Genomic DNA, 13,987 nt, shown 5'->3' with positions numbered 1-13,987 from the left:
TGGAATTGTCATTAAGCATATTAGAATAAACATCAGGCATAATGTAAATATTCACCATGAGTGATGTAATGTTGCAACAATCATCAAGTATAAACGAATAGACAACAAGCATGTTGGAATTGTCATGAAGCATATTAGAATAAACATCAGTCATAATGTAAATATTCACCACAAATGATGTAATTTTTTCCTAAATACCGTTTCATAGTTCTCAATAGTGTTGCTTAAATTTGAATTTGTCTATAATCGAGGACGATGGCAACGAATTCGCAATCGAAATTAAACGCATTCGTTTTTAATGTTTTAGTTCGCATGAATACTGTAGAGGTTTTCCTGTCGAAAATATTTTTGCTCCATCCGGTAATGAAGAACTATAAGTATAAAAAATCATTCACTAACTATTCGCATGACGTAAAAAAACGCCTTTATCCGTGACATTTAATAACATTGTTTATAATCAACGCAATTTTCCAACCCATAAAAGGGCTGTTATTTGTCATAAAATCAATTCAGTTGAACAAGGCTTAAGTTGCGACAAAAAGGATACACTTCTGCATAATTGTGCAACAACTTTACGGCAAACTTACCGGTAAATAACATATCTAAAAAAGGCCTTTTCGTGCATTTGATTCACTTTAATACATAGAATCGGGAGCTTGGAGCCTAAACTTATGTTTAATTCAAACAAAACGGATGTCAAATGCGATATTGGGGAAATAGCTTTGATAACCCAACACCTCCGGACCTCCCAAAAAAGCATGGAATACAGGCCTGTATATATAATGGGTAATTTTCGAAACAAACTGTAGCCAGGTTTGAAGGGAAATGCGATATTGAATAATATCAAATTCCTAAAAAAAGTGTCACAGACAGTGTGTCGCAAGCGTATGGATAGAAGTTTTCATGTCAATTTTATATAATTGTATATAATGAGAATTAGCACCATTCAAAAATAAAATATGAGAAACATGATTTATCGTTTATGTTTTTCTGTAGAACAAGTATACAAAGGAGATAAGATAACACACACCTATAAATAGCTTTATTATAGTTTGGAATACCAGATTACTCCTTATGATTATTAATAAACCAGTTGTCAATTTCAATGATACATGTCTATTTCTAGTATTACGTAGGGAAGTTTTATCACACGCGAATTGAAGCCATTTATATCAATAACAAATGAAATATCGAAGTGTAATCTTGATGGAAGTACAGATATTTAATGCTTTGTGACACAGCTTACTCCTACAATCAGAACAGGAGGACCATGAGAATCTTTTAACGCTCCCCTGACATACTGTAAAACAGTGGAACAAGTTTTGGGATCCCGGCAATAGAAAGCAATAGAATGTGAAAAATATGTAAACATGATGTTTGATGCCGAATACATCAGACGTTAAGCCATGGAGTGTAAGCCGGGGCATGTCGCTATCACGAGGCATTGTGTAAACCGAGGCATGTCGCTATCACGAGGCATTGTGTAAACCTGGCATGTCGCTATCACGAGGCATTGTGTAAACCGGGGCATGTGGCTATCACGAGGCATTGTGTAAACCGGGGCATGTGGCTATCACGAGGCATTGTGTAAACTGGGGCATGTCGCTATCACGAGGCATTGTCAGATGGAAGTTAACACTTGCTCAACTCATCTCCAAAATTGTGTGCACAGTGGAAAAATGTTCACGTAAGTTATCACAGTGACATTGATCATAAAATTAAAAGAGGGTCATGATGTCTTTAAATTGTATCACTTAGTGAAATATAAAATCTTTGCAAGTAATACTATATTACGAAAGTGATCTCTGTGACCATGACCTATGTTATACTTAATATAAAATCACGATGGATCTTGTCTTCATAAAAACCAAACATCGTTGAAAATATGCTCTTCGTTGGAATGGCCTCGATGTTTAATGAAAATATTTTTTTGCATAAGTAATTCATATGATCTGACATTGGACCTACCTTTGAACGTTATGTTAAAGCGTCAGACGGAGTTATATTTCATTCATGTATTTCTCCAATGTATAAGTACATCAACTTTCACTTCTGGATCTATAGACAACTATTGTTTAAGTGTCAAATGTTAAAACTATAACTAGCAATGTTTCATTTGCAAATAAGATGTTATGAAAGAACAACGAGGTCACAGGTTATACTTTTAACATCAAAAGAAACCATGAGCATACGTTTTTACATCATGCTAAAAACAAAACAGTTAACAAACCATATAGCACTAAACGAAAACTACTGACAAAGATTGCAAAAAAACGCCTGTGGAATACGTAGGTGAAGTGTACTGGTTATGTCTGTAACCATGCACCTTCATCACTTGTTGCGGCGATGTCATAAACGGATTTGTAAAGGCAGACAACAGCGATGGGGTACTGGCTGTCATGGGAACTTTCCAGAAATACGGCGTCGACAGCAAGGACGTTGTGAGGTAAGACGGCGACAGGCGAGAATGCAGGGGTTGTTGTTGTTATTGTTGTTGCTTGGGCTTAGTGCGCCTGTTTGCACCCATGGGTAGTACACAAAGGTTGAATGTATGAGGGTACCGGCGAGAACATCGGAAACACTGGCATGAACGGCTGACCAGGGAAGTTGTTAATGTTGTTAATGACTCGCTTACGCCATCTCGCGCGCTTGTTCTGGAACCATATCTAAAAATAAAGGATATGAACAATAATAAGTAAACGTGTATATTTGTAATGAAAATATCATACTTCCTCATCAAAATCGCGTTATTTGTTTGTTTAGTTGGATATTTCGCCGTTTTCAACAGTATTATATATTTTAATAAACCTTGCCAACATTATAATTCACCTATCTTTCGACATTGTCTGCAAGGAAATCTGTGAAAAACGAAGAAATCAATATCATACAAATATCAGTTTTCGCAAAGACTACACATAAAAACAGCGGTATACCTTTTATTCCACAGTGTGGTGGTGCAATGAATTGATTATTATTATGTTTTCATGGAACACATTCTTAAGGCCAAAGTTTAACTTTTTCTTGAATTGCCGGTCACAACAGACTACCAGTACTGAAAAGAACATAGTTTTATTTTGTACGTAAATTCTTCTGAGCCATAAAAAACTGCAAATAATAAAACATTACAATATAACGTGATTTACTCGTACGTGTCCCTTAAATATATGTGTTTGTATAACAAATCGAGTAAAACGATGTATATTCAATACAAATAATGTATTCAAAACGATGTGTTGCTGTCATTGCATGCGTATAACAATTTACTGATATTAACAAAACTCGGGCAGTTTTTTTTCATGTTCGTCATAAACGAATCTGTAAAAGAAATAGAGAGGTTTGGTATTAAATTACACAAGTTGTCTTGATAATTTGTTTGTAGTGTCAAACGTTTAGGGCATGAAAGAACTAATGAAACTAGTATTATTCTTTAGCAATATATTAAATATATTAAGACGATAAACGCTCTTTTTTCTTGCTGTGCATAAGTTTGTCTGCTAGTTTCAAAACGAAATTCATAACTTCAACGGCATAATTGGGATAATTTGCGATAAAACAATGTTTGCCCACATTCAATATGATCACTGAATGTCCCAAAATGTCAGTTCGATAACATAAAATAGGTTTACCACATCGACGAAAAAATAAACTAAGTATTTGGCTAGAAGATGACCTCAATGCTATCGGTAATTAAGGATGAAATACAAAGCTTTCTGGATTTGTCCTGATAATTTTTGTTGTGCAGATGACCATGAAATTGATTTACACATATACATCCATTTTTATACTTAGTCACGTTCATCTAAATAATGTACACTAATCCCACTATTTCTAAAAACTATAATATCTGTTTTGTTAGTATTAACCCCAATTCCTGACTACACAGAATGTATCATTTAAATTTATATGTTGTTGAATTATGAATGCAGTTTCAGCCCAATTCGTGTGTTTCAATGTTCATTTCAGATTTTCTTATCGATTTATCTTCGATTGATTATCTTTTAAATTATATTCATTCAGGACATATTTGCAAGTTGTCATTTTAACAGATTCAAGACAGTATTTTTTGACATTTTAACGAATTGTGGTTGGCCCAAGATCTCTGTAAACAAATTCATTTTTTGTTAGGCTCAAATTGTCACGCTTTTTCCCTGTCCATTTAAATGTGTGGCAAATGGTCACTTTCTTCAAAGTTAAGACCTTGCAGTTATCATAATAATGATCCCCTAAGTCACTTGCCACAAATAAAGGACCTAGTCATGATCATAATAATCATATACTTTGTCACTTTGTCAAGAAAGAACTTTTAAGTGATCCTAAGAATAATCTGTTGATGAAACTTTACATGAACCCTTTTCATGTTAAAATTGTCCTGTATTTGTAAAAATAAAGATAATTAAGAAAGCCACATTACAGCTCTAGAGAGTCAGTGGAATGCATGATCTATCAGTTTTTAAGTTGAAGCATTAATAACTATAATTGACCCTTTACTGTATTTCATGTCAAAACACTAGCCCCCATGGTCGTAAGATAATGCATACTTGATATAATGTCATGCGCAAATATTAGGACAAAGAGCCCTTAAGTATTCGTTCATAAAACTTGCAATATATTTCGACTATCAGTTTATATACGTGCCCTATCAGTTCGATATAGGAAAAGTATGGGATCGATGTTTCATGCACACTAACAAAATTAGATTTTTTTTAGATTAAATGGCAATAATAAACGTATTAATTTAATGGAGGTTATAAAACAAAGGGAACTAATTCAGCTAAAATGGTTCAGATGTTTTCTCTATTTTTCCGAAAAGTAATTTATTCAACATTCGGAAAATAAACGTGCGCCACCTGCTGTCATAATTTGGTAACTTGCCTTCTGCTTAGTTGCATTCTGCTTACTGCCTGTTGCTAACTGCCGTTGCCGTAATGACGCTTAGTGGCAAAACCGATTATGACTGGTTTCAGAAATAATGAACACACAAACATTGGATAGTCACCGAGCATGTTGCAATAATCATCAAGTATAACCGAAAAGACAACAAGCATGTTGGAATTGTCATTAAGCATATTAGAATAAACATCAGGCATAATGTAAATATTCACCATGAGTGATGTTATGTTGCAACAATCATCAAGTATAAACGAATAGACAACAAGCATGTTGGAATTGTCATGAAGCATATTAGAATAAACATCAGTCATAATGTAAATATTCACCACGAATGATGTAATTTTTACCTAAATACCGTTTCATAGTTCTCAATAGTGTTGCTAAAATTTGAATTTATCTATAATCGAGGACGATGGCAACGAATTTGCAATCGAAATTAAACGCATTCGTTTTTAATGTTTTAGTTCGCATGCATACTGTAGAGGTTTTCCTGTCGAAAATATTTTTGCTCCATCCGGTAATGAAGAACTATTAGTATAAACAATCATTCACTAACTATTCGCATGACGTAAAAAAACGCCTTTATCCATGACATTTAATAACATTGTTTATAATCAACGCAATTTTCCAACCCATAAAAGGGCTGTTATTTGTCATAAAATCAATTCAGTTGAACAAGGCTTAAGTTGCGACAAAAAGGATACACTTCTGCATAATTGTGCAACAACTTTACGGCAAACTTACCGGTAAATTACATATCTAAAAAAAGCCTTTTCGTGCATATGATTCACTTTAATACATAGGATCGGGAGCTTGGAGCCTAAACTTATGTTTAATTCAAACAAAAAGGATGTCAAATGCGATATTGGGGAAATAGCTTTGATAACCCAACACCTCCGGACCTCCCAAATAAGCATGGAATACAGGCCTGTATATATAACGGGTAATTTTCGAAACAAACTGTAGCCAGGTTTGAAGGGAAATGCGATATTGAATAATATCAAATTCCTAAAAAAAGTGTCACAGACAGTGTGTCGCAAGCGTATGGATAGAAGTTTTCATGTCAATTTTATATAATTGTATATAATGAGAATTAGCACCATTCAAAAATAAAATATGAGAAACATGATTTATCGTTTATGTTTTTCTGTAGAACAAGTATAAAAAGGAGATAAAATAACACACACCTATGAATAGCTTTATTATAGTTTGGAATACCAGATTACTCCTTATGATTATTAATAAACCAATTGTCAATTTCAATGATACATGTCTATTTCTAGTATTACGTAGGGAAGTTTTATCACACGCGAATTGAAGCCATTTATATCAATAACAAATGAAATATCGAAGTGTAATCTTGATGGAAGTACAGATATTTCATGCTTTGTGACACAGCTTACTCCTACAATCAGAACAGGAGGACCCTGAGAAACTTTTAACGCTCCCCTGACATACTGTAAAACAGTGGAACAAGTTTCGGGATCCCGGCAATAGAAAGCAATAGAATGTGAAAAATATGTAAACTTGATGTTTGATGCCGAAAACATCAGACCTTAAGCCATGGAGTGTAAGCCGGGGCATGTCGCTATCACGAGGCATTGTGTAAACCGAGGCATGTCGCTATCACGAGGCATTGTGTAAACCGGGGCATTTCGCTATCACGAGGCATTGTGTAAACCGGGGCATGTCGCTATCACGAGGCATTGTGTAAACCGGGGCGTGTGGCTATCACGAGGCATTGTGTAAACCGGGGCATGTCGCTATCACGAGGCATTGTCAGATGGAAGTTAACACGTGCTCAACTCATCTCCAAAATTGTGTGCACAGTGGGAAAATGTTCACGTAAGTTATCACAGTGACATTGATCATAAAATTAAAAGAGGGTCATGATGTCTTTAAATTGTATCACTTAGTGAAATCTAAAATCTTTGCAAGTAATACTATATTACGAAAGTGATCTCTGTGATCATGACCTTTGTTATACTTAATATAAAATCAAGATGGATCTTGTCTTCATAAAAACCAAACATCATTGAAAATATGCTCTTCGTTGGAATGGCCTCGATGTTTAATGAAAATATTTTTTTGCATAAGTAATTCATATGATCTGACATTGGACCTACCTTTGAACGTTATGTTAAAGCGTCAGACGGAGTTATTTTTCATTCATGTATTTCTCCAATGTATGAGTACATCAACTTTCACTTCTGGATCTATAGACAACTATTGTTTAAGTGTCAAATGTTAAAACTATAACTAGCAATGTTTCATTTGAAAATAAGATGTTATGAAAGAACAACGAGGTCACAGGTTATACTTTTAATATCAAAAGAAACCATGAGCATACGTTTTTACATCATGCTAAAAACAAAACAGTTAACAAACCATATAGCACTAAACGAAAACTACTGACAAAGATTGCAAAAAAAGCCTGTGGAATACGTAGGTGAAGTGTACTGGTTATGTCTGTAACCATGCACCTTCATCACTTGTTGCGGCGATGTCATAAACGGATTTGTAAAGGCAGACAACAGCGATGGGGTACTGGCTGTCATGGGAACTTTCCAGAAATACGGCGTCGACAGCAAGGACGTTGTGAGGTAAGACGGCGACAGGCGAGAATGCAGGGGTTGTTGTTGTTATTGTTGTTGCTTGGGCTTAGTGCGCCTGTTTGCACCCATGGGTAGTACACAAAGGTTGAATGTTGAGATAAAGGCAAGATAATGTTGCCGTACATGGAGTCGTATGAGGGTACCGGCAAGAACATCGGAGACACTGGCATGAACGGCTGACCAGGGAAGTTGTTAATGTTGTTAATGACTCGCTTACGCCATCTCGCGCGCTTGTTCTGGAACCATATCTAAAAATAAAGGATATGAACAATAATAAGTATACGTGTACATTTGTAATGAAAACATCATACTTCCTCATCAAAATCGCGTAATTTGTTTGTTTAGTTGGATATTTCGCCGTTTTCAACAGTATTATATATTTTAATAAACCTTGCCAACATTATAATTCACCTATCTTTCGACATTGTCTGCAAGGAAATCTGTGAAAAACGAAGAAATCAATATCATACAAATATCAGTTTTCGCAAAGACTACACATAAAAACAGCGGTATACCTTTTATTCCACAGTGTGGTGGTGCAATGGGTCGATATCGTGCTCGTACACGGAATGTTATGAGTTCGTCCTTAGATTTATATCCTTCCGTTTCTACATTGACTTATTATTATAAATACTCAAAAAATGATGTAAATCCATTTAACTCTAAAGTTTATATTTTATATGGCTTTTTAATATGTTACACTTAATTGCAGTAATAGCAACAAAATAACCCATTCACATTAACTGTGTATTCAAGTAGTACTTGGATATAAACGATTTATTTAATGCAGCAAACTTTATAAGTAAATCTTTGCAATTACCTTAAGAGATTTCGATTTAAGAAAAAATCTATATTGTTAAGTGACTGAATACTGCCTTACTTGAAAAAAGGGAGGAAATTGTCATTACCAATAACGCGCAATTTACGTACACAAGTAAGTGCATATTGATAAGTATAAATCAAAAGCTAAATAAAAACGCTGACAACAGAGACGCACCTTGATTTTGTTTTCGGGTACTCCGAAGTCATTGGCAATGTTCTCAATCATCTCGGCCTAAGCAACGTATATATCTGTTCATTAGTGTCGTTGATTCGCGCCTTTTTCCGGTTCATCTGCTCGGCACTGTTTTCCGGGCTGGTGACCGGTGGCTCAGGGGTGGACTCCGGGGAGTCCCGCTCACTTCTGGAAGATATGTAGGAACTTCCGGAAGACGATACAGAAGATGAATCCAGAGATGACATCGACGTATTATCGCCCTTATTTGGAGTGACTTGACGCACTTCGCATCCGTTCAACGGAAGTGCTTGAGGTTCGAGTTCGTCCAGAAATACATTTATAGGTAGGGTTGAAAGGCTTATCAAATGCATTTATAACAATACATAGAATTAAAAATCATGTGTCCTCACTTTAAAAGAGCAATTGTATTTTTGTTTTCAAGTTAAGACTCTCCGTATTGATTCATTTTAAATGGCGAATACATATTGAAATTTTCAATCCTCATAAGGGATATAAAATAAGTTTTAAACATTTAGTTAATAGTTGGGATTTAAAATAGCTTTAAGTTTTAAAAGAAGAGAAAGTGTTATCGTTATGTAGGATAACATAATTAAAATTGTTCACAAAGAAAATAAGCATATAATAATGTGATTAATGTTGCAATCATTGAACTAAACGCTTGACACTGTGCGGTCAGTACGTTTTATCTACATCCATGTTACATTCTCGCGAATCATGATTATTTTATGTCTAGTTAAATTGATCGTTTTTCAAAGAGATGTATATTTTGTATTTACTTCAAATATATGTTTGTATTGTATATGTGTGTTTACGCCGATGAGCTTTATAGTAAAAATATGTTATTCCGTTCTGTTTTATAATACATTTTTTAAAGTAATACTCATCGGTGTTCGTTTAAAAAATCTTGTGTCTGTTAGACAGGAAGTGTGAGGTTGTGTACGGCGTGTTACGTGCCGCACTGGACAGTCTGGTTGACGACTGACCTTCACCTTTCAGTCGCGGTGAGACTGTCTGGATCGTCTGTGGAAGCGCGTGCGTAGCAACGCTACTAGCGAAGCTGCATTTTGGAACTTCGGACAACCGATCTGTGCACTTCAGTTGCCGGGCCGTGCTTTCATTTAAAAGATTGGCAGGAAGTGACGAAAAAGATGGCACTGCGTTTGAAACGTCATCCGCGCGGTGGTTACTGTCTGTATTCTGCAACCACCAATTACCAGCAGATTGAAACGTCTATATTATAAGAATAAAGAAAACATTATTAATAGTATGGCCTAAAACAATCGACAAAAAGCGACTTAAACAAATAAACATTAATATGCTCAGAATATGAAATTAAAATAAAATTATCGACGTTTATATAAATGTATACAACTATAGCTTATGTGTTTGCATCACTTGCTTTGTTCATTGATTGCGCGTGACAAACACGTGATTTACGAGAGAAGATTAGGAGTAAATACAACGCGTCATTAATTACAAGCATTCCCGTCACGGTGATCGTTGCATTCAAACTTGTTTTATGAAGCAATATGCTAAATGCAAATGTAATCTCGTATGACACGAATAAGTAATAACAATTGTTACTTTGTCATCGAAAGGAGCCTGCGAAAAAACGCGAGATATAGATATTTAAGTAAATACAGTACAAAATAGCTTTTGGACAGTACCACAGTTCGTTAAGGTACCACATACTTAGAGTAAAATACAATGCATCATCGTCGTCGTTGTCATTATTCGACATAATTATCATAATGAAATCACCATCGTCATCATCAGTATTATCATTATCATATTCACCACCGTCATACCATATCGTCACCGTCATTATTATCACATTCATAATTAACACCAGCATATTCAGCCGCGTTTTCTCGTCAGTTTCTTCATATTGGAATCATCGATCAATACTCATTCGCTATAAAATTAACTGTCATGTATAACTATGTCTGGATACTGAATTATTGCTTTGAAACATGAGATTAATACTTTCATATTGTGGATGTAAATCGTGTATTATACGATGATAGCATTTTAAGACGGGCCAGACAAGAAAACATATTTGTATATCTCAATATGCTTATAAATTGTGCTAAGTGTTTTAACATTTTAATAACATAGCGGCATATCTCTTAGAATCGTCAGTTTTTATCTAGATCTAAAAATATCTCGTTCATATTTAGTTCTCATCAAAACAGCAAAATACTACATAACTGCCAAAAACGAACTCTTTTTCGTGTTATATTTACTTTTTTATATACCAGAGAAATTCTCATTCATTCACTTTTAACTTAGTTTGCTTGCGGTGAAATTTTGGTACAAAGTATTTAAAAATCATATCTCATTTTGTCGATCTTTAGAAATGTTGCGCTGTGAGTTAAAGAATAATTTGGAAAATGTGCATTCTTCGAAACAACGATGTTAAATATAAATAAACAGTATGATGAATTATAGTATTCTTAAAAAACACTCGCGTAATAAGTTGCGTGATTGTTCTCTCATAGCACAATCTACTATTAACTGTATTGTCTTTAAGGTAAATGTAAATATATAGCATGAATTGATTATTATTATGTTTTCATGGAACACATTCTTAAGGCCAAAGTTGAACTTTTTCTTGAATTGCCGGTCACAACAGACTACCAGTACTGAAAAGAACATAGTTTTATTTTGTACGTAAATTCTTCTGAGCCATAATAAAGTGCATATAATAAAACATTACAATATAACGTGATTTACTCGTACGTGTCCCTTAAATATATGTGTTTGTATAACAAATCGAGTAAAACGATGTATATTCAATACAAATAATGTATTCAAAACGTTGTGTTGCTGTCATTGCATGCGTATAACAATTTACTGATATTAACAAAACTCGGGCAGTTTTTTTTCATGTTCGTCATAAACGAATCTGTAAAAGAAATAGAGAGGTTTGGTATTAAATTACACAAGCTGTCTTGATAATTTGTTTGTAGTGTCAAACGTTTAGGGCATGAAAGAACTAATGAAACTAGTATTATTCTATACCAATATATTAAATATATTAAGACGATGAACGCTCTATTTTCTTGCTGTGCATAAGTTTGTCTGCTAGTTTCAAAACGAAATTCATAACTTCAACGGCATAATTGGGATAATTTGCGATAAAACAGTGTTTGCCCACATTCAATATGATCACTGAATGTCCCAAAATGTCAGTTCGATAACATAAAATAGGTTTACCACATCGACGAAAAAATAAACTAAGTATTTGGCTAGAAGATGACCTCAATGCTATCGGTAATTAAGGATGAAATACAAAGCTTTCTGGATTTGTCCTGAAAATTTTTGTTGTGCAGATGACCATGAAATTGATTTACACATATACATCCATTTTTATACTTAGTCACGTTCATCTAAATAATGTACACTAATCCCACCATTTCTAAAAAATATAATATCTGTTTTGTTAGTATTAACCCTCATTCCTGACTACACAAAATGTATCATTTAAATTTATATGTTGTTGAATTATGAATGCAGTTTCAGCCCAATTCGTGTGTTTCAATGTTCATTTCAGATTTTCTTATCGATTTATCTTCGATTGATTATCTTTTAAATTATATTCATTCAGGACATATTTGCAAGTTGTCATTTTAACAGATTCGAGACAGTATTTTTTGACATTTTAACGAATTGTGGTTGGCCCAATATCTCTGTAAACAAATTCATTTTTTGTTAGGCTCAAATTGTCACGCTTTTTCCCTGTCCATTTAAATGTGTGGCAAATGGTCACTTTCTTCAAAGTTAAGACCTTGCAGTTATCATAATAATGATCCCCTAAGTCACTTGCCACAAATAAAGGACCTAGTCATGATCATAATAATCATATACTTTGTCACTTTGTCAAGAAAAAACTTTTAAGTGATCCTAAAAATAATATGTTGATGAAACTTTACATGAACCCTTTTCATGTTAAAATTGTCCTGTATTTGTAAAAAAAAAGATAATTAAGAAAGCCACATTACAGCTCTAGAGAGTCAGTGGAATGCATGATCTATCAGTTTTTAAGTTGAAGCATTTATAACTATAATTGACCCTTTACTGTATAGTATGTCAAAACCGGCGAGCACTAGCCCCCATGGTCGGAAGATAATGCATACTTGATATAATGCCATGCGCAAATATTAGGACAAAGAGCCCTTAAGTATTCGTTCATAAAACTTGCAATATATTTCGACTATCAGTTAATATACGTGCCCTATCAGTTCGATATAGGAAAGTTATGGGATCGATGTTTCATGCACACTAACAAAATTAGATTTTTTTAGATTAAATTGTGTGCATTCCGACGGATAGTCAAGAGTGCCGGGTAATACATTATTAAAATGCCGCTTTGGGGTATTTAAAAGGGCCAATACTTGTATTAGTTTGCTTTCAGTGTGCATTTGAGTTATGAGAAAACTATTATGAAATAGGTATAGCAGTTTGGTATTGTGTATACCAGTTTCTTTTTCCATAAATCAGAAGGGTTCCAGTTTACCGCGTAAAACACCTCAAGCATCGTTTAACCTCGAAATATTACTAATTCATCCTCAACATGCGAACTCGTTTTTAAAATAACAATTCGCTCAAAGTTTGCGAAACCTTTTTCTGGACTACTTGTATTAGGTTTTAAATAGTATTTTGACACAAACTGATCTATCAAGAATACGTCTTCATTCGACGTTCTTTTTTTATTCGTTTATGTATGTAACTAGCTTGACAACATATTTTCAGTGGCGTACCAGACCCAAATTTTAGCTGAGGCAGTATTTAAAGTCATTCTAGGGGGCTCGGGGGCATGCCCCCCTTGAAAATTTGTTATACCTATAACGTCTCTGGTGCGTTTTAAAGGCCATTTAAACCACATTTTATACCTATATTATCGGAATCGTGGACGCTACATATGACTGTTTAGTATCAATAAAGTTAACACACACACAATCTGCTATAAGTTTATAGTCAATTTTAGATTATGTTACCATAAACGGTTTTTGAAGTGACAATGGTGTAACAACCTTAACTACAGAAAAATAGTCATATAATTCATTTGAAGTTAGATAGAAAAAAGAAAAAAACGTGACGCAGCTCTCTCATAAAGCCATAATATGTATATGGATTATTGAAATACTAAAATAATATAGATCTACCTTATAACATGAACAAAAACAGATCTATCAAACATTTTAGGGGATAATGTTTCAAGAATTGTGAAAAACGTTTTAACTGTCTTAACATGTTTTATTATTCTTCAACTTTTAAATATCAATCTTATTGAACGCTACTTCAACTCTCCCGTCTCCATCATCACTGATTGAATACCTCAGCCAATAAATTAAAATAATTATCGGCCTCATCATGAACCAATTGCACTCAATGATCATATTTGTTGGTGAATATCATCGTGCCTAAAATTCATTAAATTGCCTCAATTTCTTATATAGAT

General features: G+C 34.2%; 1 protein-coding gene across 1 annotated transcript in view; it reads left to right on the top strand.

Annotated features, from left to right (window-relative positions):
- Positions 1-1,135: 1,135 nt before the first annotated feature.
- Positions 1,136-13,987, top strand: part of LOC127862962 (uncharacterized) — a 33,783-nt gene continuing 20,931 nt past the window's right edge. The window contains exon 1 of the mRNA XM_052402235.1: positions 1,136-2,446. The gene's annotated coding sequence lies outside the window, so the exon portion shown is untranslated. The remainder of the gene's footprint in view (positions 2,447-13,987) is intronic.

This window comes from Dreissena polymorpha, chromosome 16 (genome assembly GCF_020536995.1).
Source record: "Dreissena polymorpha isolate Duluth1 chromosome 16, UMN_Dpol_1.0, whole genome shotgun sequence".
NCBI classification, from domain to species: domain Eukaryota; kingdom Metazoa; phylum Mollusca; class Bivalvia; order Myida; family Dreissenidae; genus Dreissena; species Dreissena polymorpha.
The sequence above is the reverse complement of the archived record's forward strand: the minus strand, read 5'-3'. Positions and strand labels throughout refer to the sequence as shown.